This window comes from Oncorhynchus tshawytscha, linkage group LG31 (genome assembly GCF_018296145.1).
Source record: "Oncorhynchus tshawytscha isolate Ot180627B linkage group LG31, Otsh_v2.0, whole genome shotgun sequence".
Lineage (NCBI taxonomy): Eukaryota > Metazoa > Chordata > Actinopteri > Salmoniformes > Salmonidae > Oncorhynchus > Oncorhynchus tshawytscha.
In genome coordinates this window covers 26,170,967-26,178,852 of record NC_056459.1, presented here as the reverse complement: position 1 = coordinate 26,178,852, position 7,886 = coordinate 26,170,967, and the positions used below count along the sequence as shown (strand labels likewise).

At 41.4% G+C, this 7,886-nt stretch overlaps 1 long non-coding RNA gene across 1 annotated transcript; it reads right to left on the bottom strand.

The window, feature by feature from the left end:
- Positions 1-1,021: 1,021 nt before the first annotated feature.
- LOC112234315 lies at positions 1,022-2,458 on the bottom strand. Its single transcript, XR_002950885.2, has 2 exons — positions 2,247-2,458; positions 1,022-1,169 (listed from the first exon to the last, which is right to left on the bottom strand). It is a non-coding gene; the product is annotated as an uncharacterized LOC112234315 (long non-coding RNA).
- Positions 2,459-7,886: the final 5,428 nt, after the last annotated feature.

The following is a 7,886-nucleotide window of genomic DNA, read 5'->3' as shown; positions in this document are numbered from 1 at the left end:
AAACTCCAAACCATTTGAAGATAATCAATATGATACTTGTTCTTAATTTGTTATTGTTTTTATTGCACGATGTAAAATAAGAATTTGTAATATATATTTTTGGTTGGATTGATGCTATTAGTGTTTAAAAGATTTCTACAGAATCTTGTATTTATTTGTTCAATTGTTCTACAAAGCAATTAGGGTGTCTAGTGAATTGTGAACGCGTTGCACTACGTCGCCCGACTTGCCAGGCTGGTGTGATATTTAATTGTTTATCAGTCAAGACTCTGGGCAGGTGACTGGCATTTCACAGTTGATATTGTACGTTCGGATGGGGGAGTCCTGTACCCTGTGTCTGTGTTACATCTGTATGTGTGTAATGGAGGGAGACAAAAAAAAAAAACTTGTTTTACATTTGGAACCATTCTAATCTGTTGACAACCCTAACAGAAATGAAATGTTCAACTATGAATATCAAATATCCCCAATATTCATTTTTTCACAAGTTTACGGACCAGACATTGAAATGGGTTTAGAATATTTATTGAGGGAATGTGAGAATGAGGATTCTGGAAGAGGGGAGTGAACCGGATGCCGGGCGTGGACTCTGTAGAGTTAGAGTTGTAGACATCATCCTCAGGCCGTGGGAGTTAGGCTTGTAGACATCATCCTCAGGCTGGTAGACAGCATCCTCAGGCTGGTAGATATCATCCTCAGGCTGGTAGACATCATCCTCAGGCTGGTAGACATCATCCTCAGGCCGTGGGAGTTAGGCTTGTAGACATCATCCTCAGGCTTGTAGACATCATCCTCAGGCTTGTAGACAGCATCCTCAGGCTGGTAGACATCATCCTCAGGCTGGTAGACATCATCCTCAGGCCGTGGGAGTTAGGATTGTCATCCTCAGGCTTGTACATCATCCTCAGGCTGGTAGACATCATCCTCAGGCTGGTAGACATCATCCCCTCAGGCCGTGGGAGTTAGGCTTGCATCATCCTCAGGCTGAGACATCATCCTCAGGCAGACAGCCCCATCCTCAGGCTGGTAGACATCATCCTCAGGCCGTGGGAGTTAGGATTGTAGACATCATCCTCAGGCTGGTAGACATCATCCTCAGGCCGTGGGAGTTAGGCTGCTGTGGTGAATGCAATCCCCCCCAAGAGATCCTTGGAAGAACCTAAGAGATACTAGATAGAAGAGGAGGAAGAGGGATGCAAAACTTAAGGCTAGTAACGCACTGTGACGTGCAATGCAACATGCACTGCAGAACAAAGAGGAAGTATGTTTGTTTGGTCAGGTTTGGAGTGAGGATAGGTCTGGACGCTGATTAGCAATGAGTAGCAGCAATGGTGGAAAAAGTACTAAATTGTCATATTTGAGTAAAAGTAAGGGTACTTTAATAGAAAATTACTCAAGTAAAACTCACCTAGTAAAATACTACTTGAGTAAAGTCTAAAAGTATCTGGTTTTAAATGTACTTGCATTCAGTGGTGGAAAGTGTACTCAATTGTCATACTTGAGTTAAAGTAAATGCTATACAACAAATTCCTTATATTTAGCCAACCAAACGGCACGATTTTCTAGTTAAAAAAAGAAATAATTACGGATAGACGGGCACACTCCAACACTCAGTAATAATTTACAAACACAGTATTTGTGTACAGCGAGTCCGCCAAATCAGAGGCAGTAGGGATGGTAACATGTTGTATTGATAGGGGCATGGAGCAGAATTCTGTCCTTCCTGAGCATTCAAAATGTAGGTACTTTTGGTTGTCAGGTCAAATGTATGGGAGTAAAAATGACATTTTCTATAGGAATGTAGTGGAGTAAAAGTAGTCAAAAATATAAATAGTTAAGTAAAGTACAGATACCAAAAAAAGTACTTTAAAGTATTTTTACTTATGTACTTTACACCTCTGAGTAGCAGCTGATGCTTGTTGAGGAGCTGCTTTCAAGGCAAATAGTCATCCCTTAAAAGTCTATTGAAGTACCCGTGCGTCAATCTAAGTAACATAATTTTAAAAATCCCAAATCCATCAGTTTAAACTAGAGATATCAGTTGTTTTGCATGGGCTGCATCTCAATCCCCCGCATCAGCCGGCGTCGGTGTGACGGAGAAGTCCGTCACTGGCCACAGGCAGCATCTGGTACGCTAACACACACTCATCTCCCCCTCTTTGCTCCATGTTCAGCTACGTTAGCAATGTGGGTCGACACACAAGTTAACCTAGCCATCTCAGCTCATACACATTATTCATACCTACCTTCATTAACAGGTTGGTATGGTATAACGAATATGCAGACAAGCTTTCATGTTTAATTTAAGTGACGATTATTGTACAATGTTTTGGATGAACTCTCTGTCTGTTTGTTTCTGTCCCTCTCTCTCCGTCTGTGTAGCTTCCGGGTATGCTAGAATAAGGACCCGAGCTACTGCAATCAGGCTGGCTTTGTAGTGCATGTCCTGAATTGCAAGTCCATGTGAATGTGTGTCGGTAGCGGTGGGGTTGTGTAAATGTGTTATATGAAGTGCTATAATGAGTTTGATTAATTAATTGTTCTGATGGGAGGGGCTTCCCCCTACATAAGGAGCCCCTCTATCGGTTCAAAAGGGGGATTTCTCCATTGATACATTGACAGGGAAGCACTACCTGGCCCCATCATTTATGTCTATACTTTTGGAGCAGTACTGTTTTTTTGTGGGAATCACTATGTAAGTAAACACCCTGCACAGATGTGCTTTTGGGGCAGTACTGTTTTTTGTGGGAATCACTATGTAAGTAAACACCCTGCACAGATGTGCTTTTGCGGCTCCGCCATTGGATATTTTGTTTCAGTAGGCCTACATTCCATTTACGTTTTTTAGTTTAGCCTTCTGGCCTACTCTCTGCGACAGTCGGCCTTCTGCCTCTGCGGTGGAAGGTGGTGGAGCTACAGCAATGTTTTTCAGACCACAAGGACATCCCAAAAACATCTGTAGCGTCAGACCCCAATCAGTGTCCCAGGACTGGTCTGAAGGTTGCCTATACAAACGAATGGTAGTATGGAGGAAGTGTTTTTGTGCCAACAAAAATACTTCCTGAGCTTTCTTAGATCTCATAGATAATGGACAGACACTTCAAACCTTCCTTATGATATATTTTTTGACTGTCTTTTTTGCCATTTATGAATGTGTTATTCAATGTGTTTCTATGGGCTATAGTAGTAAAAACCAAATTCAATATTTCATCAAGTAATATAAACAAATATTTACCTAAAGGGGTTTTAAAATTCTAAATAAAATAGCTAAATGGTCCATGTATGACCATTGTATTACAATTCCATATGTTACTTTCAACCCTCATATCTAATCCTGTACTAATAAGAAAAGCCCTGCTAACTACTGTCAAACCCTCATCCATCCCCCACATCCCCCCCCCCACCCACCCCCATCCCTGTTCATCCTCAATAACCATGCACATCAATCTTTCCCACTCTTCCACATACTGGTACTTACAACAATACATCAACATGTTTCACTGTTTCATCAACCATGCACTCTGTACACAAAGCATTCACATGCTTGCCAACCAGATATAATGACGAGTTCAATGTACAATGTCTTACAGATGCCGGCCCTTGGGTTCGCTGTCCCACATCTTCTGCCAAACATCTATCATAATGGCTCTAATCTTACATTTGGCCTCGCCTCTACCCAATGTTAAATTATATCTCGTTTTAAAGGCCTTTTGGCTACCTGATCTACTATTTCATTCACACTGGGACCCAGCGGAATCTCACTACTACACCCTATCTTTCGATTCTACCAATATAATTGTCAACCAGTTCCCCTATATATATCACTCACTTCTGACCAATATTTTATTTTCTCTAACAAGGTTAAATCAACAACAGGATCTGGTAGTAACCAATGAGGAACATCCCCCGTCACCACAGAGGGGCAAATATCCAACACCGTCAGCCCACTCTCATCAGCAAGCTTTCCAACTGTCCAACCAAAACCACTGCCTTGTCTACTAGTATATTCCTGACAGTCATCTAGAACAGTAGCAGTGGGATGACCAGTCTCACAACTTTTCAGTCTAAGCCAATAAGCTAACAACAATTTCTGTTGGCGTATGTCCAAAGGCATCTCTCCTGCCTCTTCTAATAATGCACTTACAGGTATTGATTTAAATGCACAAATATATAACCTTAAAGCTCTATACTGTATTCTGGCCAGCCTCTGAAGCAACTGTTCCATAAACTACTTGCCCATTAACAATTGCTGTTCTGATCAGAGCTCTATAGCTGTCTATAAGTGATTGTCTGTCAGCACCCCATTCATAACCACAGAGCATGAGATTCACCACCTTGTTACACTTTGTTTAAACTCTAATTACATGATATTTCCATTTATATCTCTCATTGAACCATAAACTCAAATATTTGAACATAGAAACCCTACCCACATGCTTTCCATGCAAAACTGCTTATTATCATCAGCAACATTCTTCTTTGAGAAGAACATACAGTCAATCGACCATCTTTCAACTGCCAATATAGCTTGTGGAATAGATTTGATCACGAGAGACATTCCTTCCCCTCTTCCAAATCGCTCCATCGTCAGCATACAAGGAAGCTCCAATAGTATTGTAGTCATTTTCTATGTCAAAACTTATTTCATTACCATTTTTTTTCCATTTCATTGCTCACCTTTACTAATGCATCCAAGGTAGATCTACCTTTACAGAATCCACTTTGACATTGACTCAATAAACCTCTGTGCTCCAGGAAATTTGACAATCATCTTTTCTATCAGCTTGCCTAATATCTACCAGCATGTCACATGTGCAACCAGAGGGAAAAAAACTCTAGACCACCTTTACTCCACATACAGAGATGCATACAAAGCTCTCCCTCACCATCCATTTGGCAAATCTGACCATAAATCTATCCTCCTGATTCCTGCTTACAAGCAAAAACTAAAGCAGGAAGTACCATTGACTCGCTTAATACGGAAGGGGTCAGATGATACGGACGCTACACTACAGTTTTTGCTAGCACAGACTGGAATATGTTCCGGGATTCATCCAATGGCATTGAGGAGTACACCAGCTCAGTCATCGGCTTCATCAATAAGTGCATCGACGACGTCATCCCCACAGTGACCGCAAGTACATATTCCAACCAGAAGCCATGGATTACATGGCACCGAACTAAAGGCTAGAGCTGCCGCTTTCAAGGAGCGGGACACTAATCCGGACGTTTATAAGAAATCTCGCTATGCCCTCAGACCAACCATCAAACAGGCAAAGCGTCAATACAGCACTAAGATGGAATCCTACTACACCGGCTCTGACTCTCGTCGGATGTGGCAGGGCTTGTAAACTATTATGGACTACAAAGGGAAACCCAGTCGCGAGCTGCCCAGTGACGCGAGCCTACCAGACGAGCTAAATGCCTTTTATGCTCGCTTCGAGGCAAGCGACAATGAGGCATGCATGAGAGCACCAGCTGTTCAGGACGACTGTGTGATCACGCTCTCCGTAGCCGATGTGAACAAGACCTTTAAACAGGTCAACATTCACGGCCGCGGGGCCAGACGGATCACCAGGACTTGTACTCCGAGCATGCTCTCACCAACTGGCAAGTGTCTTTACTGATGTTTTCAATCTCTCCCTGACCGATTCTGTAATACCTACACTACCAGTCAAACATTTTAGAACACCTACTAATAACACCTACTAGGGTTTTTCTTTATTTTTACTATTTTCTACATTGTAGAAAAATAGTGAAGATATCAAAACTATGAAATAACATTATATGGAATCATGTAGTAACAAAAAAAGGGTTAAACAAATCAAAATATATTTTATACTTGAGATTCTTCAAATAGCCACCCTTGCCTTGATGACAACTTTGAACACTCTTGGCATTCTCTCAACCAGCTTCACCTGGAATGCTTTTCCAACAGTCTTGAAGGAGTTAAAACATTTGCTGAGCACTTGTTGGCTTCTTTTCCTTCACTCTGTGGTCCGACTCATCCCAAACCATCTCAATTTGCTTGAGGTTTGGGGATTGTGGAGGCCAGGTCATCTGATGCAGCACTCCATCACTCTCCTTATTGGTAAAATAGCCCTTACACAGCCTGGAGGTGTGTTGGGTTGTTGTCTTGTTGAAAAACAAATGATAGTCCTAGTCAAAAACTAGATGGGATGGAGTATTGCTGCAGAATGCTGTGGTAGCCATGTGTCTAACAGGTTACCCTCTGTAGTGCCTTACGGTCAGATGCCGAGCAGTTGCCATACCAGGCAGTGATGCAATCGGTCAGGATGCTCTCGATGGTGCAGCTGTAGATATTTTTGAGGATTTGAGGACCCTTGCCAAATCTTTTCATTCTCCTGAGGGGAAAGGTGTTGTTGTGCCCTCTTCACGACTGTCTTAGTGTGTTTGGACCATGATAGTTTGTTGGTGATGTGGACACCAAGGAACTTGAAAACTCTCGACCTGCTCCACTACTGCCCCGTTGATGTTAATGGGGGCCTGTTTGGCCCTCCTTGTCCTGTAATCCACAATCATCTCCTTTGCCTTGCTCACATTGTTGTCCTGGCATCACACTGCCAGGGATTTGACCTCCTCCCTATAGGCTGTCTCATCATTGTCAGTGATCAGAATACTACATGATTCCATATGTGTTATTTCATAGTTTTGATGTCTCCACTATTATTCTGCAATGTAGAAAATAGTAAAAAATTAAGAAAAACCCTTGAATGAGTGGGTGTGTCAACTTTTGACTGCTACTGTAAATACAGATTATATCCACTGGTTAATCCACTGATATATCCAATGATTAACTACACGGTAATGTAAGAGTTATATTTTCGTAATCCAATATGTCATATAGTATAGTACACTTGTCATAATTTAGTTGTAATCCAGATCAGTTAGAAAAATTTGCCTCTTTGAGGCTTTAAAGACAATCCAAATTGTGGATTTAAAATGAAACAAGAATCACCAGTGTACAATTACACCTTTGTTTTTAAGCCCTGGATTACTAGCCTCTTGATATTATTGTTGGATCTGATTTTAATTGCTAACATTTCAATGGCCATAATAAATAGATATGCCAATAGAGGACAACCTTATTTTACTCCGCTTGACAGTTTAATTCTTTCTGAGAAGTAACCATTATTTACTATTCTACACCTAGGTTTACTTATACATAACTTTAACCTATTGTATAAGAGATTCTCCAAAATTGAAATATTCCAGGCATTTATATATAAATTTACAACAACAAAAATGTTTGGGCAAGCAATTATTATTGTACAGTGCCTTGCGAAAGTATTCGGTCCCCTTGAACCTTGCGACCTTTTGCCACATTTCAGGCTTCAAACATAAAGATATAAAACTGTATTTTTTTTGTGAAGAATCAACAACAAGTGGGACACAATCATGAAGTGGAACGACACCTGACTCCTTCAGGTTTTCTTCCAGAATGGTCCTGTATTTGGCTCCATCCATCTTCCCATCAATTTTAACCATCTTCCCTGTCCTTGCTCAAGAAAAGCAGGCCCAAACCATGATGCTGCCACCACCATGTTTGACAGTGAGGATGGTGTGTTCAGGGTGATGAGCTGTGTTGCTTTTACGCCAAATATAATGTTTTGCATTGTTGCACAAAAGTTCAATTTTGGTTTCATCTGACCAGAGCACCTTCTTCCACATGTTTGGTGTGTCTCCCAGGTGGCTTGTGGCAAACTTTAAACAACACTTTTTATGGATATCTTTAAGAAATGGCTTTCTTCTTGCCACTCTTCCATAAAGGCCAGATTTGTGCAATATACGACTGATTGTTGTCCTATGGACAGAGTCTCCCACCTCAGCTGTAGATCTCTGCAGTTCATCCAGAGTGATCATGG